At 38.0% G+C, this 19,229-nt stretch overlaps 2 pseudogenes; one reads left to right on the top strand and one right to left on the bottom strand.

The window, feature by feature from the left end:
* Positions 1-200: 200 nt before the first annotated feature.
* LOC127097742 (truncated FRIGIDA-like protein 1) lies at positions 201-1,512 on the bottom strand (annotated as a pseudogene).
* Positions 1,513-2,157: 645 nt separating this feature from the next.
* On the top strand, positions 2,158-3,524 carry LOC127094902 (protein SUPPRESSOR OF FRI 4-like; annotated as a pseudogene).
* The last annotated feature ends 15,705 nt before the right edge of the window (positions 3,525-19,229 follow it).

The raw sequence follows: 19,229 nt of genomic DNA, 5'->3' as shown, positions 1-19,229 counted from the left end.
CTGTCAAATGATTGGAGTAAAGCTCCAAAGCTGTGAGATTTGTAAGGTTAACAATCCCATCGCCAATTGTTCCATCAATTTTATTCAGGGTGTTGAGTTTGTGTATGTTCACTGCAGGTTCAATGACTGGACTGATTCAACATATCTGTTTCTGCCTTCATTGGGACTTAATGCAGGATGGTATTGATGATGGTCGGCTATAGTAGTCCTCTTGTTTGAGATGCAAGGTGCAGGCTATAACATGATAGAGATGTATGCCAACACTAGCTGATGTATCATGCACCATCTGTTATGAATTGGCTGCATGATTTTCTTTTGATGACCGTTTAATTTGGTTTTGACCTCATCATTTGGCTTTCCCTCGGAGGCAAGTCTTTTAGCGAGTTTTTGTGCATCATCGACGTAAGCTTTCAAAATGGGAACTGGTGGCATCTTATCGGTAAGTTTGAAGTGAAAAATATACTTGACAGCCAAAATATGTTTACTTCTTTCAATAAGTTTCTGAATAATACCTTGAACTCTATCTGACAAAGCAATAATCTGGTACAGGTCAATAAGATCATCACTAGCAGAAGCAGTAGCAGAATAAGCAACAAGCTCGGCCAGAGTCAATTCAGATAGAAAACCATAAACAGCAACAAATTGTAAAAAAAAAAGCCAAAGTCCAACTCGGCTCAGAATTCTCATTCATCAGGTTTACCTTCCACTCATTAAACAATCTCTTAGCTTTCTTTCTAAGATCAAAACTAAACATAAGGAGAAAAAACCCTTAACTGTTGTAACAAAAAATTAAAACTTTTTTTAATAAACCTAGGTTCTTTCCCATCAATCACTGCATTTGCAACAAAAACACCCTCAATTGCATCAAGAACCATGTCAGCAGGATTAGACGCAGATTTGAATGCACTCTGAAGTTCATCTTTCATTATACCCTTGTCCTTAAAATTATCCCCAATGTAAGTCCTCGACCCTTTTCCATCATTATTCTTACAAAACGCAGTCAATGCTTCCAAGTGAGTTGTAGGGTTAGAAGACGAAGATGGGTCATTAGGGTCTGATGAAAAGTTTTGATTTTTAGGATTTGGGTTAGGTAATTGAGAAGGAGAAGATGATGGGTCGTTGTGGTTTTGATGTAACTATGATTCTAGGGTTTGGAGATGGATGAAACGTTGAGAGAGAGTGTTGTGGAGGGTGGTGAAGTGAGAATCAAGGTCTGGCCATGAAAGGGGGAGGGAAGAGAGGAGAGAAGAATGTGATTGAAGATCATCGTATGCTTTTTTTGAGATTTTGTTTCTTGGTGTCAACGAGTTTGAGAGCTGCTGAGATTGTTTTCGATGTTGCCATGGTTTGGTTTTTATTTTGTAGATGAAATTGAATGAATGGTAGAAGTGATTAGTAACATAAAGGTTGACTCAGTGGCATTGTTTTGGAAAAATTGTTGTGATTTGATCTATTTCAGACTGCAGCAGTTCTGCACCGAAGGACCTAGTCTGATACTCATATAAATCACGATCAGTGAAGATGCCATCCAGGTTGAAATCAAAAAGATAAAAAATTCTCCTTAATGCCCTTACACACCGATCTGATAAAGTGTAGCTGCAGAGCATTCAATACAGGTAACAACTTCTTTGAACTGGTCCATGATACCTGTGGTGAGACTCTCTAAGCTATCTTGCATTCTTTCACATTTAATTTTGTTAAGTTTTGAAAGCAGAAATTTGACAGGGGCTTGGACTTAAACCATGATGTAAGGTCTAGTTTAACAGGTATTCTGCATTATGTTTCTGTCTTTTCACCTTGGATCCAACCTGTTGTAACTAGCTAATGATGAGGGTTTGCATAACCTGGCAAGTTATTTCATGTTGTTTTGGACTGAACAGTTTGACTAGCCTTCACTAAGAACCTTGGTTGCATGGCTTGGTTTCAATCCCAATATGCAAGATCAATTTGTTATCAGCTAGTTCCATGCCCATTCATACTGATTTATGTATCCCATGGGTTGTGATTTGTGTTGTGATTACCTTGACTTGAGTGCATTGCAAACTTCATGGATGACTGTTTCTGTCTTGGTTTTGCAGCAGGATAACTAGCCTGGTTCAGCTAGTATGCGCTCTGGTATGGGAAGTAGCATCATGGTCAATATGGATTGATGACTCAATGTGTGAAGTTGCTCTTGCCTTACAGGTTCACATTGATCTCAGGTCACAAAGGTATGGTTATGCTGATTAGTTGGAACACAAATGATAAGGATATGGGGTTGTCATTTGGAAATTGATTGAACTTTGTTATGAAACCTTACAGGCTGACTGAATGGCTTTTGGATTTCCACTCACATGGAATTTGCCAAGCTGGTACGACACAGGGCTGGAACAAATGGAATTGTTTGGATTATGGAACTATTATGACTGAACCATGTTAAGTGCTTTCCACTTTTAAACTTCTTTGTAGCTGTTACGCCCTGCTGCTGTTGTGCCTTGTTTTGATGATTATGTTAGCATTGATTTTGCTGCAGGAAATCCATTGAGCCGATGGTCATGATTTGGCTTCATCATTTGGTTAGTCTCTTGGTCAGGGAGTGACGTTTTCCACAGGACTCACACATTTATAACATGCTGCCAACTGGTTTCTTTTTGCAGGTTTGGTTATTGCAGTATGTTTTCATGGCCATGAGTGCAGGACATGGATTGATGATGATGATCAAACAAGGCTGCAAGTCGACTTGGCTTATGCAGGGCAAAGCAATGTTCATGGTCAAGGTTTGTGAGCTACTGCAGGGCGTTTCCATGGCTTCATTGCAACCTCTGATATGGTTTCCTCAGCCTCCAGCTGCTTCAATTCCCCCTCATGTTCCATACGCACATCAACCATTATTTCCCGTGCAGAATGTGAGGCCTCCAATGCCATCAACTAATTCAACCGCATTTCAAACTCAGATTACTCCTCCCGGACTGCCAACATCTACACCTTCTGTCCCAGTTTCACAGCCTTTATTTCCCGTTGTTGGAAATAATCAACACAACTGCTCAAAGTTCAACATTTTCTGCTGCACCTCTGTCATCAGCTGTTCCATCAGTAACTCCTGTATTTTCTTCAAATGTCCCTATTGATGCACATTTGGGCATCAACTCTTCTGTGACAAGTAATTATCAAGCAATAGGGCTTCAAGGCGGGACAGCAAGTAACTCACATTCTTATGCGTCTGGCCCAAATACCGTTGGTCCTTCAATTGGACCTCCCCCAGTAATCTCAAACAAAGCTCCTGCTTCTCAGCCTGCCACTAATGAAGTCTACTTAGTTTGGGATGACGAGGCAATGTCCATGGAGGAAAGAAGAATGCCTTTAACAAAATATCAGGTGCATGATGAAAGTAGCCAGATGAGCTCTATTGACGCAGCCATAGATAAGAGGATACTTGAAAGCAGATTGGCTGGGCGTATGGCATTTTAGGTCAATCTCATCCTTGTACACTTGTCAAATTTCTTCTAGCATATGGGCTGAAAATGGCATTTTATTAAGCTTCTGAAAACCAGCATTCAACATTTTCCTTGAATTAATTGATGAAGTTGCCATTCTTTGCTAAAATGGGCAAAATAACCCTTCAGTCATATTTGAAATAGATTTGTGACAATATTTAGGCATGGGAAGTTGCAGACTTTGTTTATTTATATTTTCCTACTTGTATTCAAACTTTAGGACATGATATATCTCTTGTATACTTTTATTTACATGTCTTGATTTTGGGAGAAAATGACTGCATTTCTTCTTTATGATATGCTTTGTAAATGGATATTCAATGGACAATTATGGGTGAATTTTTGGGTTGACTTTGGTCAAAGTTGACCAAAAAAGTCAACTGTTGACCGAAATCAACAGTTGGTCAAAAATGCCAAATTTTGTATTTTCTTTGTAAATGGACAATGAATCAATGGAATTGAGTTTTTTTTGGATTTGGGTTGAGTTTGGTCAACGTTGACCAAAAAGTCAACTGTTGACCAAAGTCAACAATTGGTCAAAAATGTCAAGACTTGTATTTTCTTATGTAGAATCAAATGTAATGGCTTAAAATGACATGAAATAAATTGAAATGGATTAACAAATGGTTTGAAGTTGGTTCCCAAATTGTTTTTGCCTTATGACTTGAATGACTTGACTGATAATGAACAGAACCATGAGATGAGACCATGAGGTTAGGGTTTTGATATAGTATCCATGAACCAATAACATGACTAGCAAGTGGCTTGAAACACAAGAAGCTTGGTTGTTCAGATGACCCAGACCATAGATGTATTAACAATCACATGAACCACACCATGACTTTGGACCAAGACCAATCCTCATATAAGACCAGAGTAAGGTTAGGCCAAACGTGCTAAACAAAAGTGAAAACATAAAAAATTCAGGACCAAAATCGGGGTATGACAAAACCTTAATTGAAGTGCAGAACTGGAATCGGTTGTTTCAAGCCTTGCCAAGTCCAAACAGTCCTTCTTTAGCTCTTGTATGATGATTTGGATGAAGGTTTGGAGGTTGATCTTGCACGATTTGTCCAGAAAATCAAGCTGCCATGGATGGAGGTTATCTTCAACAATCCTCAAACATGCATGTAATCCTTCGAATCTTGCTTCCAACACACTCAATTATGCTTATGGATGATGATTTGATCAAGAACAAAGCAAAGTATGTGGAGAAATTTGAAGAAAAAGTGAGAGAGAAAATTGAAGAGATTTGTGAATTTAGATCTAGATCTGAGAATTCTGTTATGTTAATCCAAAAAACAGTTATGCTTATGCTTTTATATGCTGTGCTAATGATGTTGCTAATCACAATTAAGCCAAAAGCAAATGGATTAGTGAAGTTGAAGTGTTATGGCCAATTTGCAAATGCACCCTCATGTAATGCATTCCAATGAAACAGTGCACATTTTGGTTTGAAATCCACATGAAATGATATTTGGAGGCAAATGTGATTGGTGGAAAGTGAAAACAAAGCATATTTTTCAAATTACCATTTTCCCTCCAAAATTCAAATGGAAATTCAAATATTTTTGTGATCAAAATGCATGTCTTATGATGTATAATTTGGATAGTACATGTCAAAACAAGAATGTTGCAAAAAGAACCACTTCATTTGGCCTTATGGTTCAAAAGTTATGCACTTGTGAAGTTCAAATTCATTTAGCCATGATTGATCCATAACTTCTCAACCATACATGAGAAATTCATGTTCTTGTACTTTTTGGAAAGGTGAGAGCAATATCTTCAACTTTCATGTTGGACAAAATTTCATTTGAAGCATTTTTGGTCATTTAAACTTGAGGAGAAAACCTTTCCATTTTTGGCAATTTTGAATTACAGGTCACTTACTATTTTTGGAAACTTTTCATCTGACCTCAAATTCTCCATTGTTGATGTTTGAAATGTCAAATGAGACTTGTATGGACATGAATGAAGCCTCTCTAACCATCTCCCACCTTCAAATCCATGATTAAATGCACAGTTGACTTTTGTTGACTGATAGATGACTTGATCATGCACAGATGAATTTAAGCCTCAATCTCCTGAGGAAATGGCTCCAAAATGAAACCCTAGCTTCCATAAGCTAATTAGAACCATATGATGATCCCCATCTCATAAAACCCCTCATCTTCTTGCCAAACCCTGATTGGCACAATGCAGATGATTAGGGTTGACCAGAGGTCAAAACCCTAATCCCAAGGAACTGATCAAGCACAATGAACCTCTTGGTGATGATAATACCATGATGATGGTGATGTACCATTTCAACCAAGATAATGACCAATCTCCTTGAGGAACCAAGAAACCCTAATTGAAGCACAAACCCTCAGATGATTAGTGATCAATTCATGAGACCCTCAAGCTTGAATCTTTTAACCCTTTTATCTTCTGAGAAAGACCTAGGAGGATGACTTGCTTATTGTTTCCACATGATGTGCAAAGATGCAATGACTAATGACCTACAAGATGAAATGCAATATGCTAAGCTAGTCCCAAGAGAGGAGGGCAAATTTTGAGGTGTTACAACGATAAATAGAGGCGAGTAAATCTATAAAGGTAAGCACCTAAAACTAGCGAGAGAATAACCTAAACTAGGCTCGACTCCTTTTAGTGACTAGGAAGTACTCCAAGTAGCAAAGTCTTCCCAGCAGAGTCGTCAGCTGAAGCTAGCAGAAATATATCTGAACATATCGCACGCTCGTACATACAACAGAGTTGCCATCGAACTTTATTTATACCCTAAGGGATGGGAAAACATCGATAAAACCCGGGGGAAAGGAGATATGTTGGGTAAGGAAGTCGGTTATGCAAGGGGAAGGTATTAGCACCCCAAACATCCATGGTACTCCATGGGAACCGTTTTGATTGTTCTCGCTTGAATAGGTGTTATATCTAAAGATTACTTGCAAAAGAATAAAGGGAAAAGGAAATAGAATAGATAGAGTGCTCGGTGAGGATTGGGGCCCTCATGCCTACGTATCCTCATTGTGCAATGAGGAATTCAGAGCTTCGTAGTTCAAGGAACTAGAGGCGGGAGGTGAAAAGAAGTGTGATAGAAATATGGTTTGAACCAAAGAATGGTGTTTTGAAATCCAACAAGGGTGAAAAGATGAACCCAAGAGTAAGGTGGCTATTACCAGTACGTGGACTAGCAGGCCGCCAATATAAGGTAAAACCAAAAAGACGAATAAATAGGTGTTTGGGCACAATCCCAAACAACTCTTGGTTCACAAGGTGACGCAAGAAGGAGCATAAAAAGGTAGTGTATTTGGCTCAAAGGTAACTGATATATCACATGGAGTGAAGGAAGGTAGATTACAAATGCGTCACGGATATGAACAGAATGAAGTGACCAAAGTCACAGAATTGAATACTCGGTGATAAGTGACTGAAGAAGTATTATTTGAAACCGAAAGGTAAAAGTGTACTGGGATCCATAAGAGAAACGAGATTTCTACCATAGAGGGAAACAACTCTAACCGCCATGTGGACCAACAGGTCGCTCCTATAGGGTGTTTAGCCAAAAAGGGAAGGAGTTAAATGTTTGAGGTTGTAGCCCAAACAACTCTAGGTAGAAATGCGGACTACATTAGGTGTTCTAAAAAGATGTATATGCAATTCCAAAGAAAATGTATTTCGATGTCAAAGAGACAATATGTCATTGGGTGAACAATTTATGATCGAATGTAGGTACTGGATCGTGAAAGGTATGAATGATGCCCTAAGGCGAAAGAGGAATAATTAGAAGTATGCTCGCCAAGGATTCACATCCTCATGCCTACATGTTCTCATAAGGCAATGAGAAAGTCAGAGCAACCGTAGTTCGGAACCACGAGAATCCAGTGAGAGACGTTTGTCTAACTAACGGGGGCTCACAAGACAAACACCAATTCAAGGAATGATTGTAGTACTGGAGTACAAGGGATAGTGTCACTTGCTGGGGAGACAAACAATTCGAGATCAATTATGAATAGTATCTTGGATCCAAGAAGGAGATAGACTCTGTATCAAAGAGCAAGGTAGGCATTTACCAATACGTGGACTAGCAGACCGCCACTATAAGGTAAAGCCAAAAAGAAATACTATATTAAGTGTTTGAGGTTGTAGCCCAAACAATTCTCGATTGAAGAGATGGACTGTCATTAAAACATCCCAAAAGGGTAGACAAGGAGTCCAAGGAGAAATATGATTAATCTTAAAAAGATGGTATAGATTGAATTAATGGAGAATGATGATTGATAAATAGGTTAGCAATAGATAAGGTAGATTGATAAATAAGATAGCTCATGAAGAATCTGAATTCTCCTGCCTACGTATCCTTATAGTGCAATAAGGAAGTAAGAGTGTTCGTAGTTCAGCCCACTAGGGATGAAAGCAAGGTGATTGAAGGAAAAAGAATGTGATTGAATGATTAGAATTGAAGTGATATGAGTAGGAATGGAGAGTGAATAGACTTGATAATTACTTGATAAGAATAACACTAAAGTATATGAGTAAAGATGGATACGAGAAGTAACGAGCCAAACGTCTCGCATCCAAAGATATCCATAATGAGTGTAGGAAAGCTCCAGTCTCATTCCTTCTTTACTACTTAAGGCTCATGGCATGTAATTCTCATCTTAACTTTCAAGTGGCGGGAGAAGAGTCTTTGTAGTTGTTTCTTGTATTGAGGAAGACCTTATCAATCGTTCGATTCGAATTGCACTAAAGTCTATGAATAGAGGTGAATACGATGAGCGTTGGGTCATATGTCCCATACCCAAAGATACTCAGAATAGGGGTAAGAATACTCCAGTCTCAGTCCTTCTTTATTACTTAAGGCTCGTGTCGTACAACTCGATTCATGATTGATAAGTTGTTGAAGTAGTCCTTGCTTATTGTATAGCTTTGTGAAGAGAGATAGACTTGTCAATCGTATGATTAGAATTGTGCCAAAGTCTATGAATAAAGGTGAATACGATGAGTGTTGGGTCATACCTCCCATACCCAAAGATACTCAGAATGGGGGTAGGAATACTCCAGTCCCACTCCTTCTCTATTACTTAAGGCTCATGCCACACAATCCCAATTTTGATTTAACAAACTCTTGTAGTTTCCACTTTTGATTGCTTGTATGATCTGCTGCTTGGTATGATTGAGGATGCCTTGATCGAGAATCTGACTTGAGGCCTTGAGCTCCATAACTTAGAAGAAAGAGTCTTACTAAGTGACCAAGGGTCTTTTGGTCACTCAAATTAGACTGTGGGATTATACAAGTTCAAAGGATTTAATTGATCAAAATTGCTTTTGACCAATTTAATCATGGGTTTATTTTAGTTTAGAGAACTAGGTTTGAATCTAATCTAAAAGTTAGTAATTGTTAGAAACTATCCTAAGGGATCATGCATTGGTTGATCAAAGTTGATTAAAAAAACCTACGTTAAAATCCTAGGGGAGCATGCACATGTTAATCAAAGTCTTGATCAAAAATTCTAGGTACAATCCCTAAGGGAGCATACAATTGTTAGGAAATGATTCAATCCTAATGTTAAATTCTAGTCCTAATGGGTCATGTTATTAAATGGATAAAATGCCTAAAATTCCTCCTAAAGAGCAAAATGGCCATTTACAAAATATGTTCAAATATTAGCATAAATTAAATTCTAGTCAATGTCTAACCATGTCCTAAAATTATTAAATCCTAAAGATTGATTTTAACCTAATGTGTGGAAATTACATTATATTCTAAATTTAATCAAAAATCCAATTATTTCTAATTAAACCTAATTTTTGATCTAATTAACTATATTAACCTAATGTTCTAAAAATCAAGATTTTAAACACTATTACAAAATTAATCTAATCAATCTAATCTAGCTAATAAAGCTAATTACAAAGATTAGAAATCAATTAAAAAAATAAATCAAAATTTGGGCTAGGAGGTGTAACCCATGAAAGGGGTTACAAGTCTGAATTTGCTATATGGGCTTCAACCAAGCCCAAATGTTGAATTATTGGCTACAGGGGAGTGCACCCACAAAACAGGGTGAGAAGCAAAAATGAAGTGTGGGCTTTCCGCTAAGCCCACTACCACATTTTCTTAGTGTTCACAGGGGGGTGTATAAGGAATATGGGCGTGTGAATCAAAATTCACTGGGCTTGGAAGAAGCCAGGCCCACTAAGAGTAAACCCAATGGTGTTGTTGACTTGTCCAAGTCAACAGAGTTTGAAAACATTCATGCACCCGCGTTAATCTCCCTCTCACTCACAGCTCATTCCACCGACCGACAACCGTAGAACACCGTGTCAGCGGCCACCGCCGGCGACGGTGGTGCCCTAAACTAAGATTGACGGATTTGGGGTTGAATTAGCGAGATTGTTCATGGCTAAGCTTAATTGAAGGATTTCATTCGAAGAACCCTAAGTCATTCTGGGCAAATTAAATGGAAACCATGAAGAGCCAATGTCTACAACCTTCGGGCTTGGATTCCTCTCCCTAAATTCTACAATCTGGTACACTAAAAGTGTGAAAATACAATGGTCAAAGAGTTACTTACCGGAGACGGAGGCCGGAAAAATACAATGGTCAAAGTGTGAAAATCTCTAATCCATACCATGTCAATCGCTTTCTTTGACACAATTCTTCCTATTCTCTTCCTTCTTTCTTCTTCTTCTTCTGGAAGTTTGGAGTCACGAACAATGAAGGATGTTGTCTAGCTCAAGCAATTTGAAGCTTCAATGGCTTAGGAGAAAAGAGCTTTGAGTGAGTGGTGAGGGAGAGATTTTGCAAAGTGAGAGTGTGAGTTTGAAGGTGATGCAAAAGTGTCAGAATGATGATGATGATCCTATTTAAATAGGGATGAGTTTTGGATTAGAGATAGGTTTGGAATGAGGTTTGGAGTCTGTTAGATGAGGTTTGGAGTTGGTTAGCATTGGCTCACTGAGTTAGCAGTTAACTCAATTAGTTAGTTGCTTTGGACTCAGTCAATTAGGAAATCATTTGGTTAGCTTATTGAATGCTAAATCCACTTATATTTCTGACTCGTTATTGCAGGTCACATTAGGATTGGGATTAGCCTTGCAACTTGGTTGGTGACTTGTAGAAAAGGTTCCCCTTGGTTAGTGAAATAGGCAAGTGTTATGTTGCTTTACTTTGCTTGATTTTGGAATGTTGTACTTGCCTACTGCAGGTTTGGCAATGTCAAATTGGATTAGTCATTTGGTATGCTGCATGTTCATGATCATCTTGCATTTCCTTCTGACCTTGTTTTGTCATTGGATTATGACCCTATTTTTGGTCATGTAGCATTGCTTCATGGTGTCGTATGGTGTTCTGCAAAATGGTGGCAACAATAGGTCCACGGGCTTGATTCTGGTTTGTGCTTTGCAGATACGGTCCAGGTAGGCTCCAGGGTGTAGCAACTTGTGGCATTGCCTTGGTTTTGGTTCAATTGTGAATAGTTTGATAGTTTGCTTACAAATTTTACTCATGTGCATTCTGACTTAGGTGTAGCAGTTCATAATCTCAAGGCTTGTAGAAATTTTGCCTTGATGAATGGTTAAGCTGCTAATTGCTTGCACAATGGTCTTGTGAATCAGGACATGGTGATTTGCAAGGCGCTTGTGGTTTTGCAGCATGTTCAATGTCCATTTCTTGATGGTTTTCTATAACATGTGATTATGGTATGCCCTCTGAATTGTGCTTGATTTACAACATTGTCATATGGTTCAACACCTTTTCCATGTTTGCTCTATAGGTTTCACTTTGGTTTATGATGCCTTGCTTTTTGTTGATGTCCATTTCTATGCTTCTTCAGGTCTACACAGGTGCTATTGCAGGATGCCTATGCTAACAGTTAAATGGTTATTTGCTAGGCTGATGTTGGGACTGAGTTTGGGTATGGGTGTTATGCATGGTTGCTTGGACTGTTTGTCATGTTGTGCATTACATGATAAAGGTAAGAATGCATGACATTATTGTAAGACCCCAATTTTGGGCCCTAAGATCCCTCATGGCCCATATCATTCATATCATAACCTCGAGGATCAATGCATGCCTTTGCTTTCCTCTTAGTGGGTAGATTGCCTTGTAGGTTTGTTTCTTGATCACCAAGCATATTTTGCATTTGTATATCTTTGCTTTCATATGTTTATCATTCAAAAAGTACAAAAATATTGTCAGTCTAACCTTGTTGCTTGCAGTTGAAGCAATCATCAGCGATTAGGTCAAAATCAGTCAGTGGTCAGTCAAAACAATGGATGATGGCCATTCTTGTGGAATTTGGGCATCATGATCAATAATCAAAGGTTCATACAACTTGAGACATCATTTGAAGTCAAGTTCTCAAGGAATTAGGGTTTGGAAATCATCAGAAGTGCATCAGTCATTCAAAACCCTAGAAAAGTCAACAGACAGTCAAACTTGGTCAACAGTTGATTTAATCAAGAATTTGATGGATAGAATTGATCTGAAGGAGTTCATTCATACTTGTATAAGCCTCATCTATCATGTTCAACCTCATCATGGAAGAAAATCAAGTCAATCAGAAAACTTTCCAGAAATAGAAAGTGGACCTGTAATTTCAACTGCCAAAAATGGAAACTTCTTGATCTTAAACTTACATCATGATACAAGCTTCAAATGAATTTTTGCCCAACATGAAAGTTGAAGATCTTGTTCTCCCATTTTCAAAAAGTCCAAGAACATCAAAATCCCATGTGTGGTTGTCAAGATATGATCAAATCATTTTCACCAATTTTTGAACTTCAACAAGCCATATCTCTCAAACCATAAGGCCAAATTTGGTGGGGTTTTTTCCTACAAGCCACATTTTTCATCCTCTTTCCAAAAATATAAATTTCATGACCTAAAACCTTGCCAATCAAAATGGCATTTTTGGACCAATTCCTTTAAAATTCAAAGTTTGACCCAAGTTTGACTTTTTGCTTCTTTGATTTTTTCTTGACTTGGCCAATTGGGAAATGTTTAAAACCATATTTGAGACATGTTCCAAGTTTGAATTCATGATCATATCACCATTATACCACCATTCTAGACCAAAATGCAAATTTGGCATTTGTTGCAAATAGAAGTACACAAGCAAAGCAAGGTACAGCATGCTGCAGCAGACCACAAACAGCATTTTGTTTGGTCATTTGCAGTCTGTCCAAGCCCACTCAAGCAGACAAACACCTCCCATTTTCCACTTTGTGCATAGTTAGCAATTTTGGCAAATGGAGCTCATTAAGCTAATCCAGCTTATCATTCCTTAAACCAATTTAAAACAGACAATATAAAGTGCATTTTTCTGACATTTGTGGAACCCTAGACAGCAGCCACCACACAGAAAACACATATCCTCTCCTTCTTGCAATTTTGCAGATTGAGATTTTCAGAGCAAAACAACAAAAACCCTCGAGCCATTGCTTGTTCACTCCATCACCTGGACCATCTTTGGAAGTATTTCTCCTCATCAAACCTCCACTGTATTGTATTTGCTGACTCTGTTTTCTTCAAGCCTCAATAATGGTGAAATCAGGATTGGGAAGTTTCAAGCAAGTTTGAGCTGAAATTCTTCAAGGCTCCTTCATTTCCAAGCATAGTAAACTGCTGTTGGAGCTCGCATCACTCAAAACACAGCTGCTGCTCGATTTTCTTCACAGCCAAGTAAGGATTCGACCACAATAATTTGCTATGCTGTGCCATGTTTATGATAGTTTATTGTATGCTGTTTCTAATGAATGTTAGCTTGCTCAAAATGATCAACCATGCTGTGAGAAATAGGGATTTCGTTTTTATGCTTGAATGTGTTTTTCATCAATTTGTTATGTTACTGTGGATTTCATTGAAAACCATCACTAGATTATGTATGTATGCTACATGGTGATTTTATTGGTGTGCCTGTTTGGTTATTCTGGGCATTTCGAATTTTTGGCTTGTTGAAGGTGATGAATGTATGTGGCTGTTGTTCAAGCTTTTGCCCTGTTCAGAATTTCTTTATGATTTTGTTTGGTCTGTTGCTAATATGCTGTATGCTGTTGTTTAGCTGCCATGAGGATTGCCATGACAGAATTTTAGTTGATGATGATTTTAATGAGCATGCCCAGGAATTTGGTCTGAATGTGTATTGGTTTGTTGCATCATTGCCATGATTAGTTGTTGCTATTCATCTGTTGTTGTTTCTGGTTGATTGGTCAAGCTGAATGATGAGCCTTTGCTTTTGTTTGTTTTGTTTTGGATCGATACCATGAAGTTGAATAATTGCCTGGCTGTTAAATCCTAATGCTGTGTGTAAATTCCCAGAACTTGAATTGCAATTTGTTGATGTTGTTTGCATTGCCAAAACCCTAAATTGCGTGAGCTGCCAAGAAAATCTCAGGAATATGCCCTGCTATTGTTTATGATAAAACATGAAGATGAAATTGATGCTGCTACAACCAAACCATGCCCATAACTTCTCCTGCTTGTGTTTGCCTTGTTGTTCATGTCATAATTAACCTTGTTACCACCTTAATGCTGCATGAACATTGGCTGTTGTTTGTTTTGTTGGATAATATGATGATGATGAATGCTGTTATGCTATGCTACATTGCTGTTGTTTTGTTTGGCTCGATGATGATCATGACTATTGCTGTTTGCTTGATGCTGTTATGATAATTACATGATGACGATGAATATTGATTGCTGTTGTCTGTTTTAATTACATGAGCCACTACCATTTTGCTGTTGCTGCTAAATCCATGCTGTTGCTTATTTGCTGTTTGAATGAGGATGATGGTATGCTGCTGTTAAAATACTTGTCCTGTCCAGGATTTTTGCATGAATGTGTATGTGTTATAGTTGTCTGGATATGCTGAAAGTGATGCATACCCTGTTGCTGTGTGAAACCTACCCTGCACCAGATCATGCTTGTGTATAGCTGAATGATGTGCTGTTGTTGGTTTGCTTGCTATGAGAACATGATGCCAATGCCATACTGTTGTTTTTTTGATGAACATTGTTGATATCATGAAGCTGCCATGCTGGTTATGCCCTATTATTTTCCAACTTGTGTGCATGCTTAGAGAATCCATGCGAAATACATTGCATGCTGCTATGTGCTGTTGTATTGTTTAACATGATGCTGAATGCCATACTGTCAAACCATGCTGCCAAACCCTAATGCTGTTTATATACTGTCATGTGCTGTTGTTTTGTTTATGAACATGCTGCCATACTAAAACCATGCTGCAATTTTGAAACATGTTGTTGCTTTTGTTTGTTTTATTTGACATGATAATTGTTGCTGCTATGCCATGCTGCTGTTTCGAAACTTGCCATGACTTCAATGTTGGTTACATGAACCCTGCTTGCTAAATCCATGATGATGTATGTTTGTGCTAAGTTATTTTGATGAAGAACATGTACTGCTATTGCTGAGTTTCAATTGGTGATGAATTTGATACCATGACCATTGCTGTTGTTGAATGTGCCATGCTGTTTGTGATGAACCATAAAACTTGTCCAAGAAATTTCACATGCTTTGTGTTGATTATGATTGGTTATGTTTGCATGAACTTGCATGTTTATGGTGTTGGGTTGTAGATGCTTGATCATGGTTTGATTGTTATGTTGCATGCCACTGTTAGTTGATTTTGTTTTGTTGATTGGCTTGAAGATAAAATGCCTTGGCCATGCTGTTAATAAACCATGATTTTGATGATGATATCATACTGCTGTCTTGCAAAACTTCCATGTCCAGAATTCACTTTGTTTCATATTCTGTTTGTTGGTTGTTGTTGCTTAATGAAGATTTCATGGCCCTGCTCGTTGGTTTGATGCTGGTTGTTTCTGTTCATGGAATCATGTTGTTTGAAAATTCATGCTGTTTGCTTGCATTGCTTGGTGTATGCTGTTAAATCCTAGGGTTTTAGAACCCAGCTTTTGAACCTTTGGCTGTGCACTGTTCCATTGGCTGAGAGCCAATAGGAACATTTCGTTCCCTCCCCCCAAAACGCTGCAGTTTTGGTTATTGAGCCTGATATTACCACAATGCCACGGTTGACCCTTGTGTTGACCATTTGTTTTGCTTTTGTTCATGTTTTCACCCCAATGTTCATCAATCTTCACAAATTAATTTCTCATTCATTTTTATTCCAAAAATCTTGAAATTTTTTCCTCATATTCATGAATGTGTCCTTCATTTTATGGTGAATTTTAATTAATTTTTCATTGGCTGGATTTTAACTGACAAATATTTTCTTGACATGTATGCCAAAATAATACCTTGTGCCATTCTCTTTGTGAAATTGTCATATTGCATCCATTGCCTTTGAAATTTTTTGTGGTAAAACTAGACACATTGACCTTCATTTTGGTATAAAGTTTGTGCATTTATCACTTGTGGATTGAGAGTTATGATTTTCTGAAGTTATGTGTTGCATTTGGTGTTATGCCATGATCATGTATTTTTCCCATTTTTGTTCACATGCTTCCTCTCATCCAAATCACTTGAAATTTTGCATGAATGATCCCTTGTATGTCTAGTTCATGTATGATTTTTCTTGGAATTAATCTTGCTGTTTTCCATTTGATTGAGAATTTTCTTTCATATGTGGTCATTTGTTGACTTTTTGTGCTACACATTGCCAAATCTTTTGTGAAATTCTCAAATCTTATTGTATGATCTTGAAATTTCATATGTGATAACTAGACTCTTTGAGCTTTGCATTGGTGTTAATCTCATTCATTTCTCTTCTGTTTTCAAATTGATATGATTTTTTGAAGTTGACCTATGCTTGTTGACTTTCACCATGCTTACTTGAATTTGATTTGAATTCATGATTTTACTTGACTGCCTTCCTCTCATCCAAATGCCATGAAATTTTACATGTATACCATGTTAGATGTTAGGATTGAGTGTGATTTATTTCATAATTTTTGAGATTGTTTGAGTTGACTTTTGAATGAAGTCTTTGCTGTTGACTTTTGTATGCTTCTCTTGCCATGCTTTGCATCCTTTTGCATATGAAATGTCATTGATGCATGATTTTGGTTATGAATCCAATTGAGAATGCTCCTTGAATGTTTAAACTTGGTTTGGGTTGACTTTGCCTTGCTGCCTTGACTTTTTCTTTCATCTTTGACCCTAGGCTAGTCCTAGTGGTCTTGTAAGCTTACAATTGAGCTGTTTGTTTCAGGTTGAGCACCAATGCCCCAAAGACCTTTCAATTTTGATTGAGTTGGTTTGTTTATCATGTGCTAACAATTTGTTTTGTAGGTTGACTCATATGCTTGAGTCTTTGTGCTTTGCACGATTGCCCCCTTTGTGGTTGACTATTGGGTTATTTCCTTTTGATTTTGATTGTCGACTTGTTTACTAATGAGTTTGACTTTTGCAGGTGCTTTAGTTGCTTAAGTTCTTTGAACTTGCTTGCTTGCTTTGCTTTTTTAGCATTTGCTTTGAGGTATAACTACTTCTTCTTCATGTAGTCTGGAGACCCGGTCTGTTATTTGACCGGGCAAACTGTCTGAAGTCCTCCTTAAGAGGCAATGCCTGTGTTTGTTTATATTTGTCCTAAGCAGGAAAAGTCCTTCAAGTAAGGCAATTGGTGGAAGGTAGGGATAAGCAATCTATCCCCCACTATTCAGTGTGTCCTCACTTTGCTCCCAGTACCTGGTTGAAGCAATGAGATAAATACCCAAGATCTAATCGAGTCAATAATGTGGAGAGAGTTCCTACTTTCTGAACTCCCACACTTTCTTTGATGCTCTCTCTAATCTGAGATAGAAGCAATGAGGCACACCCCTCATCTCCTTTTCATCTGCTTCACCTGAGCCCCTCAATGGCCAGGTTAAGAGCGACATTCACCCATTACAGTGGACTGTTAAAGTCAAACCCTCTTGTGTGAGCCCCCATTGTTTGGCTATAGAGTGTGCTGTTTGATATTCATTGCTTGATTGATTGCTTCATATGCACTTGCTTGCCTGTATGTTATGCATTTATCATCATCATCAATTGCCATTAATGCATGATCATCTCATTTGCTTCTTGTGATGCTATCATTGTTGTTTACCCATTGAGGACAATTGTAAGTCCATTTGCTTTGGCATTTGTTCCTGTGATATGGAAGGATAGAGTATAAGACCTCATTGGTCACTCATATCTTCTGTCTATCTGTGTGTATGTGAGGATACAGTTATAAGTCCCTGTAAGTTGGCATCTGTTATCCTGTGATCATAATTTGATCTGTTTGATTTGTATGTGAGGTTGCAGTTATAAGTCCCTGTAAGTTGGCATCTGCTTTCCTGTGATCATAGTTTGTTCATCTGTTTGTGTGAGAGGTTGCAATTATAAGTCCCTGTAAGTTGGCATTTGCATACCTGTGATCATATTGTTGCTTTTGTTCTTGTATGTGAGGATCCATTGTAAGTCCCTGTGATGTGGCATTGGATTTCCCGTGAGCATACTGTGAAGTTAACCTAAGTCCAGATAGATTGGCAGTTGACTTCCATAGTTCATCTTTGTTTTTCTTTTGAGGAGATTAGTGTAAGACCATTGAGTGGCATCTGATATCCGTTTCTGTTTTAGGAGACTGGTGTAAATCCATCTATTGGTATCCGGTATCCGCTTTTATTTCTTTGCTTGTGGAGATTAGTGTAAGACCATTGAGTGGCATCTGATATCCATTTTGTTTTAGGAGATTGGTATAAGACCATCGATTGGCATCCGATATCCGCTTTTGCCTTGTTTGTTTGTTATTAATTGCTATTCCAAAGGACACACTTGAATCATCTACCATATGATTTCAAGAAGTGAACCCTCTAAGAAGTTTTACTATCCATCCTTCATCCATTCATCATTCATTACGTCTTAGAACCTTTTCACACTTTATCTTTTAAAACTTGACATAAGTGTTGTGCAAACATTTTCATGTTTTTCTGACTAAAAACCTGGACTCAAGTCCTTGACCTTTTTTCCAAAATCCATTTTCATAATACTTATTTGAATTGATCTTAATCATACTTTGACTTCATTTTCATAATCATAATCAGTAACTCCACTCATTCACTTGTTTTGGCTTTGTCCATTAATCTTTTCATACATGAGCTATAGGTTTGATTTATCTTAGTGGTTGATGTTAATCTCACCTTCTGTCTTTAGTGATTGAATTGTAAGCCTTCCTTGCCTATTATAGGGTAACCCCTCCCTGGCCAGTTGAAGCTGTTCTCACATGGTGGACGTTGTTGTTTGTATAAGGTTGAGTTTTCTCCCGTGGATAACGTAAGACCTGGGGTTTGTGTTTAAAATTGAACCTAACCCACTTTTGGAAATCTTTTAGCCGAACTACGGCGTTCTGATCCTTACCTTTGATGGAAGGTACGTAGGCAACGGGTTCATCCGTTCGAACCCAATAATAATAAAATTGTATATTCTTTTCTCACCATCCCAATCATGTTTGCACAATCTTTATGTCATAATAAATAACAATTTAGTACAACAAGTGTGAAAAGGGCTCCCTAGGAGTACCTAGGACGTAGTGGGTGCCTAACACCTTCCCATTGCGTAATTTACCCCTTACCCAGAATCTCTGATCTTTTTATTAGTTTTCTACGTGTAAAACTTCTTAGGCTTTTGTTCGCTTTTTAGCCAATCCTTTGGATAAATAAAAGTGCGGTGGCGACTCGAAATTTCATTGTATGCTTTGCTTATAATTTAATCGATAGATCATATAGCGACGAATACACCGCTACAG

The sequence above is a fragment of the Lathyrus oleraceus genome, chromosome 6 (genome assembly GCF_024323335.1).
Source record: "Lathyrus oleraceus cultivar Zhongwan6 chromosome 6, CAAS_Psat_ZW6_1.0, whole genome shotgun sequence".
Lineage (NCBI taxonomy): Eukaryota > Viridiplantae > Streptophyta > Magnoliopsida > Fabales > Fabaceae > Lathyrus > Lathyrus oleraceus.
Note: the sequence above shows the minus strand (reverse complement) of the source record. Positions and strands in the feature narration are given on the sequence as shown.